General features: G+C 33.9%; 1 protein-coding gene across 2 annotated transcripts in view; it reads right to left on the bottom strand.

Moving 5' to 3' along the window:
- The window catches only part of GMDS (GDP-mannose 4,6-dehydratase), a gene marked incomplete at its 3' end in the record, with an annotated part of 261,160 nt that overhangs the window by 205,526 nt on the left and 33,996 nt on the right, over positions 1–21,638 (bottom strand).

Below are 21,638 nucleotides of genomic sequence, written 5' to 3'. Positions count from 1 at the left end.
CTCACACACACACACACACACACAATGCAATTGATGTTCCAGGAAACTAAGATTTAACAAAAGCATGCACTATATACAATATTTTGGAGAAATTGCAATACTTTTTAATATACCGTACTAGCCATGTAATCATTTCTCTTGACATGTCTCTTTTCTGTTCATTTGGTATTTCTAGTAGGCCAGTTTGGTTTCCTCAGTACTCACTAAGCCTTCATGGTGTACTAGCTTCACTCTAACCCTGTCTTCTTCATTGTCTACATATTCTATTGTTTTGATGGTATTTCAACTAACTAATATTTTTTTCACTCTCATGATGTACAGTATTCACTTCTTCACTTTAGGGTGCTTGATGTTGTCAGCATAAAGGATGCCCAGGTATTTATAGTAATCATTTTCAACTAGACTCTTGTTCTTATTTCTATAGGACATCTTGATTCCTGCAATTTTCACTATTTTCTCACATTGATGGGTTGATGGAGAGTGTGAAACACTTGTCCAATCCAAACTCCATTGAAGTACTTGGGCTGTATACGTGGACAGTTGAGCAGAGATTTCATTGCAGATGGTGTTTTTCCATGGAGCTTCAGAAAATCCATATAAAGGAGGTGAGATAGCCTTGTAGATGTTTTTGATATTTGGTAGCTATGGCCTGGTTTGTTGAGTACTGTTGACAGAGGAATCAGTACAATGACCAACAGTAATGGTGATAGTGATCTCTTTGAAAGATTTCTTTCTTGATGTTAATCTTTCCCAGTCTATTACTATTGACCAGTAACTGTGTCTCCATTGTGTTTTTGATCTTTTCAAATGTTTCTGCTGACTCTTTTTATTTATAAGAGTTGTAGTCAATCCAAGCAACATTCAAGTTGTCTTCCTTCTCTTGCTGTTTTTGTCAATTAGGAGCTGATCTTCTGTACCTCTGCTGTTTGAGTAGTTTCATTTCTGCTCAGATAGAAAACACTTATTTTCAACTAGAAAGTGTTGGACTACATCAGTACAACATCAGTTAGCAACTACAGGTAGCTGGCCTGTAGTTGCCTGGTGCTGCCCTTTTGCTAGATATTTCATTATCAGGTAGCTTTTGTCAGATGTTAATCAAATTTCAATTTCACCTCCTTGCAGTATATTGTTAAACTGCTCTTAGGAAGTAGGGAGAAGGACTCAAGTGACAGATTAGCCTTGAATCATTATGCAGCCACAAGAATCTAGGACTGATTATCCACCCACCCCCAAGCTCCATAGAACCTTATCTATGTTCCCATGAGAAGGTAAGCAATCTGAGGAGATTCCTGTATTATAGGCAGAATACAATAAAATAGTTAGCTTGAACTCGACTTGTGTGGATCTGGTTGTTAGTGTTTGACTTGGCAATGAGTGGTTATAGACCAGTCAGATGTTTCAACCAAAAACTAGGCAGTTCCCCTTCACCTGGTGCTTACCAATTCTTGATCTTCCCTGTCCTTTTCTTTACCATTTCTGCTGTTATTGTAACTGCCTATAGTGTGTAATTCAAGATTTATATCTGTTGATCTTCTTGGCTATACCTATTATTTGCTGCATTATTATATCCAGTGATTCCTTAATATTCCTTGTTTCTAAGTGATATTTCTGATCAAGTATTCTTGGTCTTCTCTTTCTTCAGCTTCTTTCATCTGTTTTAGCTTGCTTCCAGCTCATCTTAGAATGCTGATCTTATTTTCCAACCTGTTCTTCCAGTTTGCTAGTACATTGTTTAGTTCTTTTCTTGTTTGTTGATTTTGCATCTAAGATTTTTTATGATGATGATGATGATGATGATGATGATGTACTGGCTGCCCAACTCCAATGGATACCAATATATTCTTTTGCTATTAAATATTATACATAGTTATTGGGTGTTGTACATAATGTTTTTAAATGCAGAATTTAACATTCTTAACAAAATATAATTTTGGTGATGTGACATAAGCAGAAAAAGTGATTAAATCTGTCAAGTGACTGTCATTTCTAAAAATATTAAATACTTAGAAATTAAATCAGAATCAGTGATTCCTAGGAGTACATCTTAATTCTCAATGTATTTGGTACAATGATATATGCATGTGTTTGTGTGTATGTATGAATGTGATTTTGTGCGTACGTATATTCATTTTGATTTGTACTAAGGGTAAAATACAGATACTTTATCATGTGTTTATTTATCAAATTTATACACCATCCATCTCACTAAGCGACTCCATAGTGTAATTCATTTTACCAGGTCATCGGGATCCATGGATTTTATTAAAGCTTATTTTCCAAATCCATGTTTTTGGGAAAACAGTCAAATGTATTATTAACCTTTGGAATGTACCTAATTCTTCAACACTACTTCAAAGTTTTCTAAAATGATCAGTTTGTTCTTTAGAAATATATGCACAATACCTGCACTATTTGTAATAGTATGCATTTGAAGCTAAAAAAATTAACATTATATTTACAATGAATTTTTTAAAATAGAAATATGCACAAATTATGCCCATATGCTACAGTCTTGTAGATAAACCCAACCAACTTATTTTTCAAAATGGCAAAGACTGTTTCTGACAATACCAAAAACCATACTAAAAATTGAATTCTTTTTATTCATTTTAATTTGCTTATCTTGCAAAGTTTTTTTTTTGAAAACTTAGAACTGATGTCACTGTTGTATCTCATAATAAGTCAGTGGATAAATCTATGCATACGCTGGATAAGGTAGAAGGAAGGAGAAAAAAAAGCAGAGAAGAACCCTGTAAAACATTTGAAAGCTGCCTTTGTTAAACAACACCCCCATTCATTTTAAAGAATTGCAGTCTTTGGCTCTTTAGCTAGTTTTCACCACTACAGTCTGCTTATCAAAGCACTTTATCAGTAGCATAGGAATATGGGTTAACCACCTCATTCAGCTTTAACTTCCCAGCTAGCAGTCTGTCACCAAACAGCTGTTTTTTAATATATGCACTATGTGATGCAGAGCTACTGACAAGTACACCATTGTATTAGGGAATTTGTTCATTTGTGGGATTGGTTTGATTTAAATGCTCAAAGAGAAGGGAGGAAAAAAAACATTATTTGGAGTTTTAAAAGGAAGTTTCATTATCACCAAAGCAACTTCCATGTGTATTCAAGTGGTATAGATTTAAAATTCATCACTTGTGGCTAGATTGTAAAACACAAGATATTCTGCATGTATCCTATTGACTGAGAAATCATCTGGAATTGGTGATAAACAGTGCAATAATAACTTATGAAGTAATAATTTATGGTTCAATATAATCAGTCCACTAAAGTTTTCCATCATGGTGTTCTTTAATCAGCTGTATCTCTGATTAGTTTTCAATCATGTATTCCAATTACATTAAAAATATGCTTGTTTGCTATGTATGTTTGTATACATGCATGCATGTGTAATAGTACTCTGTCTTTCCATCTCTAGGGAACCAAAGACTGCCAACAGTCAAAATAAGAGGGGAGGGGAACTCAGCCAAAAACTAAACTATTAAACTCAGTTGAACAGAAGCTAAAAGCATTTTAACACAAAAGGGCTGGTTAAAGAGGTCTTGATTCATTTTTCCAAATATTTTATAAAATATATCACTGGAGGTCTGTTTTAGTGGTTTGTGACAAATTGTTAGGACAAATTGTGGCTTGTCTCAAACACAAATTAAGGTTTCCAAATCCTTTCTTGTTGCGTTTCAGTTTAATTGTAATTGAAATATTAGCCTTAACTTCAGTATTTGTGATGTCCGTGTGTATTTTGTTAATAAAGCTATTTTAAAATACAATATTTTTACTTTATTTATAGAAAATAAGTACATCCAGAAAATTGTTTCAATAAAATTTCAATGATGTTACCAAATTGTTGTAAAATATTGCTCCTTGCTCTTTTGTTAAAAAAAAAAACTCGTTCTAACTCAAACACAGGCAAACAAAATATATCAGAACTCCAGTGCCTGAAAGTGAGGTAGAAAATGAGGTAAAAGACCAGATTGATCATTGGCTCCAGGATTAAAACAAAGGAAAAAAATTAGATTATTTCTACTTTAAGTGACACTATGGGTAAGACTTATGATTCATATTTAATAAATCAACTTAAAAAATATAATTGTGTCTTTTTAAGTCAGTGTAGTGATTTGCTTAACTGTGCCAAAAAAGGCCGTAAAATTGGATGTGACTCATTTAACAACCATCTTGATTAGCAATAGAAATTCTATTCCCAATTGTGGTCGTAAAATAGGACTATCTGTGCACTGATTTTTGTCCCGAAGAGATCCAGACCTTATGTAATTCAATAGCAGATTAACGTACCAGTTAATTACTTAAAATCATATAGATAAGACAGGCAACAAACCTCTATGGATGGGAGACAGAAAAAAATTAAGGGAAATGTAATAGATAAATTAAGGATTTTCTAATGTTCTCTCTTGCACGTTCAAGATGGTGTGCTTGAAGCCATTTTAAAAAAATATCCACTGTGAGGTGGGGGGAAGGGTCAGGCAAAAGAGAGATTGCCTGCAGAATTTGCTTGCCCTCCCCCAAGAGAGGAGAGATTGGAGAAAAAGAGAAATTAAGAGAGCACTGTAAGCTGTTTGCCTAGCCCACCCATGGTTCCCAGCCCCAGACTGCCAGCATAATTGCATTGCTCTTGATGTGTAGAAGAGCAAACAGGTTTTTCTCTTGAAACTCTTCCCCACTCTGCAAATGGAGAAAAGAAAAACACCACAGCTCAAGCACAAGATAATGCACACAGACTAATGGTGATCACATGACTGAGGGGCACTGCAAAGGTCATAAATAGCCCATAAAGTTATTTTTTTCAGTAGTACTGTAACTATGAATGGTCATTCAATTAATGATTAGTAAGTGAGAACTGCTTGTATACTTATTGAGACAACGATGTCAAATTGTGTAATTAAAATTCTTCACTGTTTGTATAACAACTGACTAAGAACTGCAATTTTGATACACTTTAAGAACAAACGCATGAATAGAATTATTATAGGTAAAAAGTGAAGAAAAAATGAAGCACTCCACATATTTATTACAGAATATATGTTTCTCCATCACTAAAACACTATTGTCTGAAATGACATTATTCGTGCATATTTCCAAATATTATCATGTGTTAATAGTATGGGCATCAGCACCAGTGGTATGTTTTTTGTTATTGGAGTATTCTAATCATTTAACTAGAACGGTATCAATTCTAGTGACTTTTTTTATTTGGGACTGAATATGAAAGTACGTGAAACTAAAAATATGATAGCTGCACATGGAATGTCACTATCCAGAATTAATTAATGGGGAATACTTTGAAATGAAGATTTTCAATGTTTATTCATTTGAATAATTACATATTTCTTAAATAATCATAATTATCTTATTGTCCCTGCATTTATAAAGTAGATAATATGTTTTCAATGCAAATTTATTTTTAATATTTTGTTCACTTTCCCTGTAGGAAGAACTCTTCAAAGAGATGCAGAAGAAGTTGGTGCTCCAATTTCTACATACAGTACATGTCTAATTCATGTGCTGTGGGTACTTTTCTCATATGATTCTTTGAAAAAAAATAGTCTTTTCTGTTAGTATATTGCAGTGTTTCTCAACCTTGACAATTTTAAGGCATGGGGACTTCAACTCCCAGAATTCCATAGCCAGCATTGCTGGCTGTGGAATTCTGGGAGTTGAAGTCCACATGCCTTAAAATTGTCAAGGTTGAGAAACACTGGTTTAGGGCAATCTTTGTTCATTTGCTAAATCTTTACTTAGACTTAATCTACTTGTTACAAATGACATGTGTGTTTATCTTGTTTTAGGAATCTACAAGTTTATAAAATGCCTTTTTAAACATAAAGGTAAACTTTAACATGCAAAAATGGCAGCATTTTAAAACAGCTAATATTTAGAATCCAATTAAATTGCTGTAAGGGTTTACTTTCAAATAAATGTTAAATTTATTTATAGCAATCTGTTAATTAAATGTCCATATTTTCCCCACAATACAGAAAGAGTATGTGCTGATTTACAGCTATTCAACATCTTACATCATCGTCATAGTTTCCTTTCCTGGTTTCTTATGATGATCAGATTAGTCTTCGCTTAGTGGTTTTATGTAACTAACCCTAGGCATACAGCTAAAAGGAACTGTTAAGACCTGGGTACATAGCAGCAATAGAAAAACAAAGTGGGGAAAAAAAAGGCAGAAAAAATGAGGATAAAATTTAAACATCAGTGAGAACTTGAAGGATTCTGATTTTAGCAATGAGACTTGCCAAGTCAGGGAATTGACTAAAAGAAGCCATTGATTATTATTTCTTCGTTGAGTGTTGTGAGCCACCCAGAGTCATTGAGAGTCAGGTATCATACAAATTTAATAAATTATTATAATATTCTAATTCTAGTCTTATTTTGAATAACTTACTTTGGGCAACTCATTTGAACCACCTTAAAAGCTTCAAATATTTGTGAAAATATATACTGTATTTAAGATTGCATCTGTAAAGTCTGAAGATATATATTCCCTTTCCCTCTCCATGTGTGTATATATGTACGTACATACATGCTCCCCATAGTTGAGTGATCCAAAGTACCTGACCTAGTGAGAAAAACCACTGAAGATACACATTTCAATATCTTACTATCTCACAAATTGTGCCTCCACAAATGGAACAAATCAACTACTGATTTGCTTGCAATCCATTTATTTAGAGCTAAAGCTGTATTCTGCAGAATCATCAAAATTCTATTAAAGCAATATTTATTATTTTAATGCATATTTATATGCAAGTTATACAAAATATCCTCTTTGAAATACAAATAAATCTGGGATAGCAAAAAAAATCTACTTACTGGAACAGGATTAAAAATATTAAAGTGATTAAAGGGATTTTTATACTTTCCTTCATGCATACCACACAGAATACCAAAAATTAGGTACACTAATAAAAATACTAAAATAAGCACCAAACTCAAGATAATTCTTCTCCCCTGTCTCATAGCTGACAAAGTGAGAAAGAACCTGTGGCCTAGAGGTTAATACCTCTGCCTAACATGCAGACAGCCCAGGTTCGAATCTCAGAAGGGTATGTCTGGTTGAAAAGAACTAAAAAGTTTGAAATGGCTATTCCAGTTCTCCCTTAATTCTTTGTTAGCAATCCAAATTTTGAATATGAATATATATGTGTGTGTGTGTGTGTGTGTGTGTGTGTGTGTGTGTGTGTGTGTTAAAAATAACATTAAAAATAGAAGATCGATTCCTGGGTATGAACATATTTTTAAAAAGACAACAAAGTGATCACCAGGAAGTATAAAACAATACAGTTTTAATAAATAAAACCAAGCTTTTGATGGCCTAAAAACTGCCATCTACCCTGACGATGATGGCAGTTTTTAGGCCATCGAAAGCTTGGTTTTATTTATTAAAAAAAATTGGATTGCTAACAAAGAATTAAGGGAGAACTGGAATAGCCATTTCGAACTTTTTAGTTCTTTTCAACCAGACATACCCTTCTGAGATTCGAACCTGGGCTGTCTGCATGTTAGGCAGATGTATTAACCTCTAGACCACAGGCTCTTTCTCACTTTGTCAGCTATGAGACAGGGGAGAAGGATTATCTTGAATTTGGTGCACCCAAATTTTGAAAAACATATATGATGTCGCAGTTGCAACTGCTACTGCCTGTGGATGGCTCTAGTTTGAGCTGATACAGACAAAAGATTCCTTTCTCCCATATTTGGGCCGACAGGGTGCACCAAACTCAAGATAATATATATTATGATTTTATTACACAATGTGAGTCCTGGTTCCTGCCTTAGGCATGAAAGCCCACCCACTTCACAGGGTTGTTGTGGTGGGAAAAATAGGAAAAGGAAGAGGAAGAACTATTTTGTTTGGAAAATGGCAGGAAGAAATCCAAAGCCCCCATACCAAAGAATTCTTTTATACCTGAATGTAGGAGACATTCTAAATACTGCATGCATACATATGTAAAATAGTTACGTTTTGATATTTTGTGCTTATATGCTTTTTTTTAGTAGAGTCACATGGTATCACATGTAGCATTCCCTACAAATGATCAGAACAGTACCAGTTAGCCTTAGGACACTTTGCCGTAATTTGCTAGCACCCTAAAAGCATAATTAAAACCCAATTTTCCCTCAAACATACTAATGACATTCTATGCAATATCTCTAGAGACTACCTTGTAAGTCAATAAACTATGGTTAGCACAAGTGGTGTGGGGGGTAAATATTTAAGAACCAGTTCCTCCAGCTTCACTGTCACCACTGCACCACACCCCTAGCTGCAGAACAGCTGACTGAGGCATTGTAGTTCAACTGTCTCTCACCATTCATGTACTTTTTCATGCATTATTACATATATGTAAGTTCATCTCTATCCTTATTTGACTGTGGATGAGTGACCAACCTCATGTACATTATCAAGACATAGGCAGATGGACCAGGTGAGGGTTACCTCATCTAGATTCTTCTGTCTAAATCTGATTCAGCATCAAACTAGACTGGAAAAGCAAAAGATAAAGATTCCCATAGAAAGTCAATAGGGAACCCATCATCCTCGTAAGGAAATCCAGCTATCTGGCACCAAGTTTGTGAGAGATGCTGATGTTGGGTCAAGAGACAGGATACTTAAGAATTTTTAATATCATGAATTATGGTGTCCAACTGTTGAGACAAAAATGTGAAGTACTATTCTTTAATAGTTTCACTCTTACTTGGAGTGTACATTTCAGAAGATGGCTTTCAGGGACTTTTTTTTAAAGTTCCACTGCTGTTAATTTATGGGACCCCATAGGGATCCAGTCTGTAACCCTTGTCATATGTCTGTATGATACCACTGAACAAGATCATCAGGGAATCTGGACTTGAATGTTGCCAATATAGAACTGACACCCTGTCATTAGACAGATGAAAGGATGCCAGTGTCACACTAGTATAAGGATGCTGTAACAAATTGGAGAAGAGCCAGTGAACTGAATGATTTGTTATAAGACAGTGATTTGTGGTTTGTGACTCATGAGTGAGAGAATTATGAAATCTTAATCCCGGAACTATAGGCCACAATATTAGATGATATTGCATTCCCCTCTAAGGAACACACGGACAGGTTTCTCAGGTTCATCTCTGTCACTCAGATTGTTACTCTGTCACTACCATGCTTTTCTGGACCAGGAGCAAATGTGATGCCAAATGTGATGTCTGAATTTAGTGGTCAAATAAAGATTTGTCTTGTTACTTTTGGATTTGGGACTCAGCAAATACAGACTAGCATTTCCTACCACCCTTTGTAAAAATGTCTCCTTGTTAGACTATTCTGTGCTGCTGTCACTCTAAAATTTAAAAATATTATTTTATGACTATTAATAATCATAATCCTCCCAAGATGCTTAGGCTAGAAATCGGGTATAATTAATTAATAAACAGCTCTTCAACCAATATTAAAGAACTCACTCTTAAAATTTTCAGTCACTGTTCACATGTGCTTGGGGGCAGAAATAAATTTAGGTATACCTGTATCTGATACTTTGATACTCCTTTTGTCTCACAAACAGCACCTCCTGTGTGTTCCCAGTATTCTCTCAAGCCTCTATTTCATCCTCCCATTCCCATTTCCCAAAACTTGGTCTCAAGATGGCCATTAACTTGTAGCTATTAACTGTATCTACTACAATTTTGCCTAATCCTAAATGCTCAAATGAGGAAAAGCATAGGTTAACTGTGAACTATCACAGAGCAGTTTTTATTTGTTCTGATTCTCTTTTCATTCATCTTTTGTTTAGATGTGATAGATTCCAGTTTATCTTCTGCTTCCCTTTTACTTCTCTTCTATTTTTTTTTAAATGCCTTCATTTAAACAGGAGAGAGAGAGAGAGAGAGAGACTCTCTCTCTCTCTCTCTCTCTCTCTCTCTCTCTCTCTCTCTCTCTCTCTCTCTCTCATTATCAACGCTTTCTTTTCAACCACAGTTAAATATGATGTGTTATGAGCCAAGACTTTATCAGTCTGTACTCAGAACTCCCACAATATTTTAATCTGGGTTCCATTTCAAAGTGTTGATCCTCAACAGTGAATCTAGACACTGATTCAAATTATGCACAACTGTGCATCGCTATTTAAATAAAATGTTTCTGATAAGTGCTGTTGTTCTAGTCTGAAAGACTGGCATGGTGGCCTAGTGATGAAGATGCTCACCTCCTACTCAGAAGATCGAGAGTTCAATCCTAGGGAGTGGCAGATGATTCTCTTCTAGGGCACAAAGAAAAAAAATATCTGCTGCAAACTCCACATAGGCATCAGGAAGGGGATCCAGCTAGTGAATACTCAGCTCCATCTAGTCACCCTGACTCTAGGGACTACAGGGTTGTAAAAAGGTATTTATGACAAGTGCTAAATAGATAATATATGTATTTATATAGATCATAATGCACGAAAAAAGCAAGGAACAGAAAGACACCATGTCCTCCTGCTTTTTTCAGAGTTCAAAATTTTAGTCAGTTTAGAATCACAGCTATAGCAGCATCAAGTACTTACCTTATAGAAACTCATGGGATCTCTGTGTGTGTACATGTGTATGCAGTCATGTATATATTCATCTATTCACTTACAGTATTCATTCTACTTACTCTTCCCTATCATGGGGATTATCATTAAAGTTTGGGTAATTTTTGGAAACTGATGTAGTAAAATCTTGAACTATAATAATAATAATAATAATAATAATAATAATAATAATAATAATAATAATAATAATAATAATAATAATAATAATAATAAAAGTTGGAAGGGACCTTGGAGGTCATCAAGTCCAACCCCCTGCTCAGGACTAGGACTGATTCAAGTCTATCCACAGCATCAGTAACTTTGGGCCACTCACATTTCCTTCTTCATGGAGTTATTGGAGGAATTAAAAGAATTAAAAGAAGGGAGAGCCTCATGGAAGTCACTTTGAAATCTTGGAGGAAAAAAAATATGAATCTAACAAATACTTTGGGTGAAAGTAGCTATATGATCCTTTTTTTTAAACAACCAATACTGTTTTTATTAATATAAATGTATGAACAAATGTATATTAGATAGATGATAGATAAACAGACAGGCAGAAAGATATACAGATAAATAGATGATGGAAGAATGAGAGCCAGTTCGGTGAGGTGGTTAAGAGACCGTGAGTTTTAGTCCCTCTTTGCGCACAAGGTCAGCTGACTGACCTTGGATTAACCACTCTCTCTCAGGTTTAGGAAGGAGCAGTGGCACAGCGTTCTCTCAGGCTACCCCCTTTTAAATAATATTAGTTTTGGATTAATCTCAATTAGTCTTAGTTTTCAGTCGAATAGCACAAAAAGTATATTTGAGTTTGAATCTAGACTTCAAAATCCAATTTAAAGACGATTATTATTAGTGTTAAATAGGCAAAATCATAGCTAAGATATTAAGAAATCTTGTTATACCACATAAAACAAATGAGCTCCTCTTTTTTTTGGTATAAATTCTAAAGTTTCAGTTTTTGTTTTCTGTTACATCTGAACTCTGCAGCTATAGTTCATGAACAAGTTCAGATATAAAATCAATTTTAACCTATAGCTTCACATCCAAACTGATTTTGGAAACATAGTTACTTAGTTTAGATTTAGCAAGAAATAAGTAATTGAAAATTCTGTGATTTTATGATTTACACAATGGGAAAGAAAAAAAAATCTGTTGCATGAGAAGCTACAAGCTTTGTTTGTATTTCAGTTTATTGAGAAACATAAATGTTCGATAACAGCCATCACAAAGCTCTCAAAACTGATGGATGCCTTTAATTTCTTCCATTGTAAGTAGGAACAGGGAGGCAATTTCTCTTGATGTTTTCCCCCCCTAGTTTAATTCAAATTGAAATCAAAGAATTGGGGTTTCCAAAAATTTATTTCTATTGAATCATGAAATAAAATGTTTTAACTTGACAGTGTAAGGATTTATAGGTAGTCTGTTCCAGCATATCCAGAAGCAAAGAAAAGGTTGTTATAGATCACTCACTTTTGATACCTGCATATTTTCTCATTTCACTTTTTATTATTTTCCTAACTAAATATATCTACTAGTTCCCTCGGGATGCTTGGCCTATTTTTCACGACAAGTCTGATGATTAAACAGTGAAACAGATGGTTTTAATCGAACTCTTTTGCATGTAAAATAATTTAACAGCACTTATCATTTTTATCACCTGAGCAAAAAAAAAAAAAGGTTAAATCAGAAAGTGATAGCACTTTAACACTTCTGATTTTCTGTTTCTCCTGCGTTTAAAGTGTTAAGATACTGGCATAGCATGATACTGAGGCTTAATAGTTGGTAATTTTTATGTTATTCATTTGCTGTAAGAAACTTTTTTTGCAATTGGTTGATTAAATTTATAGCTATATAGCTCTACAATAGAATTTTTTTTAATAGGGAATATAAAAGGTAGCATAGTTGCCAATGTTTTAACATTCAATATTGTAGCAGCTATACTATAAAGACAAAATGAGATATTTTAGGAATAGAGCTAGTTTGATGTGTGGCAGCCAAAAATCAGACGGAATCTAATGGTAAGTTTTCAGCCCATTACATTTTATTAAAAGTGATAGGCTTTCTTGAATTTGAACTCACTTCATCAGATGCATAGGGTATGTAGATTGAGGTAGGATTTACATTGGGATAAAAGAATGCCCCCCCCCCCCCCCCCGGGAGGACAGGCTATTTAAGCAGATGCAGGTTTCATATGAGACACTTTACAGGTTCTTTATCTCTACTATAATGTGTTAAAAGCCCATGGTTTTCATTGAGACCTTTTGAGATGGCCTGACACCTCTTGAAATGTATGTAAATTCAGCAATCTCCCATTTGATTGTACTAGTAAAATTTTGTTCCAAAACTGCTCTTTGAAAATTATAAAGAGGGGGGAGGTATATTGTAAAACTTTTATAAAATTTTCAATAAAAAAAAAAGAAAATTATAAAGGAACATCTTGAGAAGTTAAAATGCTGATATTATTCTGTCTTTGTTTTGAGTTATCATGTCAATTGCTGGCAGATTATGGCATATATCATATTAAAGAAAAATCGTGTGAAGATGCTTTGGAGACTAAACTTTGGTATAAATGTATGTCACATGCAAGAACTTCCCCTCCCTTTTTCCTCCAACCTCATTTTAATTTCAGTCTTACATCAGTTCAGCCGTTCTACACATCTGATGAAGTAAACTGTGCTCCACAAAAATACATTTTAATAAAATGTGCTACTGTGAAAAGACCAAATTTTAGAAGTGCTAACTTTACATGTAGCTTTTATAAAGGGAGCTACAGAATCCAAAGGCCACTTTTTCCTCTCAACCTGCTGTTTCCTTAGACTCACAAAATCTGCTCTGTGGGATGGTAGATGATCCTAAGCAAATTTGGACAGGAAACAGAATGCATGAGCAAAAACCTATTTCTTTAATTTCATTCTTTCTCTTCATCAGCCAAGCAAATCTATATACTTCTTGGCCTCGATCCAATCTTGTGACTTCTGATTGTGCTATGCTAGTTTTCTCTCTCCTTTCCTCTCTTCTGCAAATCCCTGCGTAGCCCAGTTATATTTCTAAAGTCAATAATTTGGGACACTGCAAATAGGAAAGGGAATCTGATCTGCCAATGGCATTCAGTTTACCGGTAGAGACACTATTAGCTATAACCTAATGCACTGTAACAATCTTGTTAAGAACAAATACTAATCCTTGCTAAATTATAATGTTTTGATTGAGAGCTAATAAAATGTTGTGCTCCTAAATTACCTTAGGTCACAGAAAGTGAGACCACTTATCCAGTTTTGGATGATCTTTAAAAAGCTAAGAAGAATTAAACATGTTTAATTCTTAGATGGGAATCCACCAGGAACGTCTATGGCTACTGAGTATACTGGCAGGGAGAAAAAAAAACATGGTAAACTGCTTATTTCCTGCTGCCAAGAAAACAACTTGAATGTGCCCATCTAGCCATCAAAAAACAGAGCTTGATTAAACAACTTGCTAAGAATTAATTAATTAAGAACTAGGAACTAAGCTAGAATTAGATTCCAAACTGAGCAGGAATAAGCCTGAACAATTTTTATATATTTTAGCTTCAACCCCTAATAATTTCTGTGGTTCTAATATCATTATGGTTTGAATACGTAGCCCTCTGACATTAACTATACAACTTAAGTAAAACACCGTCTCTTTTAAAGCATGAATGAGAATTTAACATTTCATGTTTCTACTAGGAAAAAAATATGCTTTTGGCCATGGAAATATTCAAGTATTTTAATACAATCCAATGCTTCTCATTAGGCTACCACATTTCTTTTGTTTGGAATCACATGGCATTTATTTACTGTAAATACGGTACTCTACCCTATCTTTTGTCTTATTCAAATGTTCTCAGGGAGGATATCAGAGAGAAAAAACTGAAAATCACAACACTGCTACAGAATTGGGAAGATTCAGAACAATGCAAATTTTAAATCTGGATCAGTTTCTGTTTATTTTCTACATTATGACAATGCAGCTTAATTGTATTAACAAGTCTTCAAGCTATGGCCATTATTTTACTTTTCATCTATTTTTTCTATCGTATTGATAAACATGATGAAAATGCTAAATGCTAACCATCTGCTACATTACTTTAAATAATTTTATTCCTTCATTTCTTAAATTTAATTTTTGCTTTGCTGAGATGATATCTTCTATTGATGATATTCAAAGCCCCAATAAGCTAATTTTTATTCATTCCCTTAACAATAATCAAGTTGTATTAAGTCTATATTGGAAGAGTTCAATTAGAAATTCATGCTAACCATAATTTTTTTTAACAAACTCAAGAGGATTAAAACTAATTTTTTAATATTGCTAAGCTTCACAATGGGAAAATAATGGCGACTATATATAAAGAAGTATTGTAAAAACAAGTGTAATTATACTAGGAGTGTCAAACAGCATAAAGTTTAAATACGACTAATATATTTTAAACAGTGTATTCAATATGCAATAAGGTATACGATGAATTGCAATGTAATTATCTATTCATATAGCTGTAATATACATCAACCTTTGCTAAGTAATGGCCAATGATATAGTTTGGCACTATGAGAAAATTCAAATTCAATTAATAAATACAGAAATAAATTAATAACTTTCATTTAATCTGACATGCATAACTAATAAATTAAAATATTCCTGTTTATGCCTTGATGAACAGGCAGGAATATATATTCATATTCTAAATATAAATCTATTGTAAAAGTACAGTAACTGTTAATTATTGCCTAAATTATTGATAAGTTACAGCAACAGTTTTATAAATAAAGAAGAAAACATTTTTATAAAATCTAATTTTAGAAATCAACACATACATTAGCTTGCCTAATGCTAATCAATATACTTTTAATGTTTTTATTTAGTGAAAATTATTTTAGGATACTTGTTCAAGTTTCAAAAACTCAGAAGGAATCTGTCAGCAATTTTTCTGGCTAACAACTTTTATTAAAAGGCACAAGCTTTCAAGATCTGCAGCAATATATACTGCAAAATAGCGTCCCCAGTATGTGTGAGAAGCACTTCCTTAAAATAATATATTATTCTTATTCTTGAGCCTAACTCTTAAATAATGCCAGTCAAATCTGAGTACTGACATTTTCTTTCTCTGAATAGCTTATCTTTAAAGTAATATGCAGGCTTAGTCCCGTAGTACCCCAAGGCAGTAGTCAATTCACTTAAAACTTGTGAACACTTTCTATTTTTCTCTGTCTATTTATTTTGATGTGTATATTATTCTTAGCTAACTTCCATCATATTTCATGAGTTGATCTCATACCTTAAAAGATTAGGCATTCCCACCTGGAACTATTCACAATGTATAGCATTGCATAACCTTCTTCGTCTTCTAGTCTTCTATTCTTATGCATTATTAATAGTAGCATTCTTTCTTATTTAATGTATAACTACAACTTTCTACAAGGCTATGGTTGATAGAAGCCTACTGTCTGTCATGCTTCTTTCATTACACTCAAAGGAACTGAATGGTTCATTATCTAACACTCTGCTGCCATCTATTTGACAAAAAAGAAAACATCTCCGTCAATGCCCTGTATTTTGAAAAATACAATCTTGGGTCAAACGAAAACAAAGAATGTAAAAATTTCTACTGGCATTCTCTGTTTAAATATGTCCTTCAGTGCGAATGAGACAAAGACAAATGTTCTTGTGACAACATTTACATGTTACTTTCATATTTACTGGCATATTGCATCCTTAGTATTTATGTTATAGTAAAGCAAATTTTAGGCCTGAAGAAGAGGTTTTTTTTAAAAAAAAAATATTATACAGGCATTTCTTCCTTCCTTTCTCTTTCTGTCATGTCACACAAATAAAACACATTTTAATCTTTTTAAAATCCTAGTTATTTAATTTCACATAAATAATAGGTATTTATTCATTATACCAAAATCCAATTCCCATTTGAAGTAATTCTCACTGAAGTAAATATTTATAAAATTGCAACCTTAGATGGTCCATACTGTGGTTTGGATCCAGACATGCTCATTTATTTGTAAAAGAAACCAAGGTTTATAAGAAGCTCCTCCCAGCAAGTAGGGAAGGAGGTAATGTTTGTTGATTGACACTTTCAGCCAGCTCCCAGCAGCATTATATATCATAGTGCATTGGACTGTTACTTGATCCCCAAAGTAGGTTTTCAATGGGTAAAGGGGGAAGAGAGAATTAGTAAAAAATAACTGTATTTTTCCCATGCCCCTCCCCATTCTCTCTTGAGCAGAAACACTGCCTGAATAAAACAGGGACGCAATGGATCACATTGACAACAATATATTGACAACAATACCCATAGCTTATATATCTAATATGCTAGTTTTTCACTGATATCTCAGCTTCAAATAGGCATCATTTCCATTCTGTAAATGGAAAACTCTAAGATTAAGGGCATTTTTCTGGCCCTTGTATGAAGTAAAACCTTGGCTCATAATTAATAAAAATCTTTCTGCCAAATTCTAGTATCAGACACCATGAGGAAATATTCCATCCCTTGAATATAAAAAGTCCCATAGCAGCTTATCTGATCAATAACAAACTATGATCATCTCCAATCTTATATGATTTTTCAATTATTATACAAGTTGCTTGGAAATGTTCTTTTATTTGTAATTTAAACTTTTCTTTATATTGGAAACAAATATTTAGTTTGAATTTAAACAAATAAAATGCATAATTTTCTTTTAAATAATGCTTGCCCTAGGAAAAAGTCATAAAAGTAACAGTTTCTATAAATATTTTTTTTTAAAAAAAACCAGAACAGTTAAAGAAGTTTGTTTTATCAATAACTGGGTGTATACTTTAGGGGATCTGTAAAGAGAAACACATTTTTAAAAAATTAATATTTTGATATATTTTATAATGCTGATTGCTGATTGATTAATGCTGATTAACTTTTTTAAAAATAATATTTTGATATATTTTATAATGCTGATTGCTGATTAATGCTGATTAATTTTTAAAAAATTAATATTTTGATATATTTTATAATGCTGATTGATGGTTTAATAGTCTTTTAAACTAAATCACTTATAATGATTGTTACAAATAGGAAATAACCAATTAATCATATTTTAATATAATGATTAATTGAAATATTGTATATGTGTGTGTGTGTGTGTGTAGGAGCACCTTAGACATTAATTATAATGAAGAAACAGCAATTAATATATGTGGATTTGTGAAATATTTAAAGCAAATATTTAAAACAAAACTAATCCATAATCAAATTCAACACTGTCTGAAGGAGAAAAAAAGCACTTCGAGGAGTGCCTACTTGGGCAATGGGAACTAGAATACAAAAGCGCTGCATGATCCTTAAAACAGATGCAGATATTTTAATGAGTCACAAGTGGATTCTCTACTTGCACTTTGCATGCTCCGAAGCACCTTCTCAGAATCAAACATGAAGCTCTCTAGCGACAGATAGTCCTCAACTTAAGACTACAGTTGGAACCAAAATTTCTTGTCATTACGTGATGTGATCGTAAAGCACGACGGCACGTGATCAAATCGCTTAGTGACAGAACTCCCTGTTGCCATCTGTAAGCAAATTCTATTGGTCATTAGTGAGGACCAATCCAAGCTAGTCTTTTCCCTCCCAGCCCTCAACTTCAGTTAGGTAAGGGCCTGCCTTGAATTCCACCCCCCAATCTATTGGTCCCCTATCCTGACCTTTTGGCCATCCTGGATCCTCCCTTCTAGGCCAGAAAACAGCCTTAAGATTATGTGGCTTTGGGCTGCTTGCCACGTTTTGGCTCAGGGGTTTCTTGGCATGCAGTGACTCTGAGGCCGCAAGAAGCCCCTGAGCTACCTCACTGTGGCCCAGCAGCACAATGCCAAGCTTCAGCCATCCTGGAAGCCCCAGCCACCCTGGGAAGCTCCCATCGCTGTGGCATGAAGCTGCAGCTGCCTCAGGAAGCCCCAGTTGCCCCATTCCAGTTTTGGTCAGAAGTCAAGGACTATCTGGGGCATGTCTTTTGATAGATTACTCACTAAGCTGCATTAAAATTAGGATTTATAAGTGAAGTATGTACCTTTTCTCTTTTATCTGATGGTTTTGTTTAACTTCTGCAATAATGCAGAACATAATTATCTACTCTAAAAGTTATTTTCCTCTGAATTTGTGATTAAGAACTTTAACCATTTTCCCTGGACTTCAATAGACTCATTCCAAAAATGATTTATCTTTGTTGGTTTCCTACAGGAAACCAGACCAACATCCTATTACTTTATTTTCCTTACTTTTAGCAGAAGTCACATAAAATTAACTGGAAGGGAAAAACCTATTCAGCCAGTAGCGTAGAAACAATAAGGCATCAAAATGAAGAAAACACTGGTTAAGCTTAGACCAATTGATAATGATGTACTGTGTCATTATAAAATAATAACTATATATGAAAGCTTCTTGAAGACACCAAAAACACAAAAGACAAATAAGATTTAATGTGGGTAGAATTGTTAAATCTCACACAAAATATTAATAACCCCCAAATTTTCTTATACTGAATTTCAGATTTATTTGTACTGCTATCATAAGATGGCTGGTTTTTGTATTTGGGAGATTTTGGTATCTTCAGGTCAGTTTGAATTTCAGGAAACTGCCTGGAGAAATTTGTGCAGTTTTCTTGGCAACATTTTAATAAGTGGTTTATCATTTACTTCTTCTAGGGCTAAGACTGATCCAAAGTCACCCCGCTTGCTTTATATTTAAGACAGGACTGGAATTCAGTCTACCAGTTTCCCAATTCATGCCTTTAACCACTATACCAGACTGTCTCATAAACTGTGAACTACTTTAGGAACTTGAGTTATAAATATAATAACATTCAAACAGGTAAGCGTCACCACACAACCACCCATATTTAACAACTGTCATGGGAAACACAAAAAAGGTCCGAATAGTGGACATTGCAGTATTTGGAGATAGCAGAATGGAAGAGAAAGAACTGGAGAAAATCACAAAATACCAAGACTTGTAAATCAAAGTGGAAGGACAGTGACAAAGCAAACAAAGATAGTACCAATAGCAATAGACAACTTGGGTGCCATTGAAAAAACATCTGGAGCATCAATTGGCATTGACAAAATCACCATTAGTCAATTTCAAAAGGCAGCTTTATTTGGAACAGTTTGCATCAGGGGTGTGAAACTGCCGGCCCGCGGGCCGGTTTCATCATACCGGAGCCGCGCCCACCCCATTGCCGGCAATAGCAAAAAAGCTCCGATACGTTGCGCAACGTCACGTGACGTCGCGAGTTTGACATGTCTGGTTTACATCCTATGCTGATACCTTTAATACCATCAAATAACAACACCTGTCAATCCCAGATCCTTAGGAAGGTGAATAAAAATGCCAAATCTACTACGACATAACAGACATTTTGAAAATATTGCCAGATCCAAATACTTATTAGCAAAAATTTTGAAGATTAAAAAGTACAGTACTACCTACATTCCAGAAAATCAAACGGTAACAATGATGACAATTATTATTATTACTGAGTAACAGAAAAGTATCAATTATGAATATATATATGTATCAAAACACAGAAACACACAGAAATACACATGTACACAACTAAAAAAACATAAAAGACAGCAAAAGTATACTTTCATCTTCATTTCTCATCTTGTGGCTAAATACAGAAGACGTAGTAATGTGGGAATTTATCTTGTTTGATTTTATATCACTCCTCAACTCTTTCAAATAATTTAAATCAGTTACATGAGAATAAAAGAAAACAAAGATGAACAGAAAGAACGAACAATACACACACAAACACACAATGTTAAAGAGAGTTTTATAAACAATTTTGCACAGAGTATTCATGAATTTGCTTAGATCTCATGCCCTGTCAAAAATTCAAAAGCTGATCTATCAAGTAGGGCATTCAAATGCAGCCATGGGTTGAAGGGGCAGTGGAAATGACACATACACGAAACCCTCCTGCAAACAGAAGTGTCAACTGTGTGCTCTGATAAGTCCTGGCCAATACTTACAAACAAAAAGAATGTTGGATTGGATCCAAACCTGTTTGAGTGGAAGGGATTTCAACTTGGCAGAATATCCTATGACTAACCATGTCCCTCTTGCACTGCAATAGACCATCCAAAATGCCATACCTTTCTGAATATTCTAACATTCAGGAAAAGCAATTGGAAAGGAATATAGGGCTGGGATATAGATGGGACAGAAAAGTCTTGATGCGCAAACAGAACTACTAAGCTGGAATTCAACCCATTATCTTTTATTTCTATATTTGATAAATTTAATTTAATTATTCTTAGGTGAACACTAAAGAAAACGATGATTGTACTTGTCTAATGTGAAACTAAATTCTTTCTCAGAATATATGAAGCAAATATAGGCTTTCCATTAAAAATCAACACTAACAAGCAGGAGGCAGTTCCTGGGCCAAGAAAAATAAATGGGGTTAGGCCTGATTGATATTTGTACAGAACACTAACTACCCTGGAAGCCCAGAACTATAGGTTTCACTGCAAAGTTGCAAAAACATCTATCCAAACATAAATGTGTCTGGATAAGTCGCCAAGAGTTCGGCTTGATTTGATGGCAACAAATAACGTTCTTCTCATTCCTTTAACTGATTATGTTTATCTCTGAGCTTAAAACTTTTTACCAAGTTAATTGTTTTATTGTATTGTAACTGACTACAGGGGTTATTTATACAATAGAAATTGGAAACTTTGACATTGTGATGATCTAGATGAATTAAACCTTTAAATATGATAAAAACATGTTTTATCAATGCTAAATAAATGTTCTAAGATGTTAATGAATGTAAGATTGTTTAATTTGTGTAACTGATATTGATAAAATTGATAAAAAGTTGCAAAATGCATGACATTATTTTATAATATTAAGGTTTAGATTTTTAAGCTTAATATTTAATACTAAGGTCTCCCACTGTATTATTATTATTTTTTAAAGTCTGTGTTTAAAACTTTGATGATCAAGAAGCAAAAGACAAGGGAAAGATAAGGTTGCAAATTTCTCAGTGACCAGAAAGGTTGAAA

The sequence above is a fragment of the Protobothrops mucrosquamatus genome, unplaced genomic scaffold (genome assembly GCF_001527695.2).
Source record: "Protobothrops mucrosquamatus isolate PMUCROS unplaced genomic scaffold, P.Mucros_1.0 scaffold_6, whole genome shotgun sequence".
NCBI classification, from domain to species: domain Eukaryota; kingdom Metazoa; phylum Chordata; class Lepidosauria; order Squamata; family Viperidae; genus Protobothrops; species Protobothrops mucrosquamatus.
The sequence above is the reverse complement of the archived record's forward strand: the minus strand, read 5'-3'. Positions and strand labels throughout refer to the sequence as shown.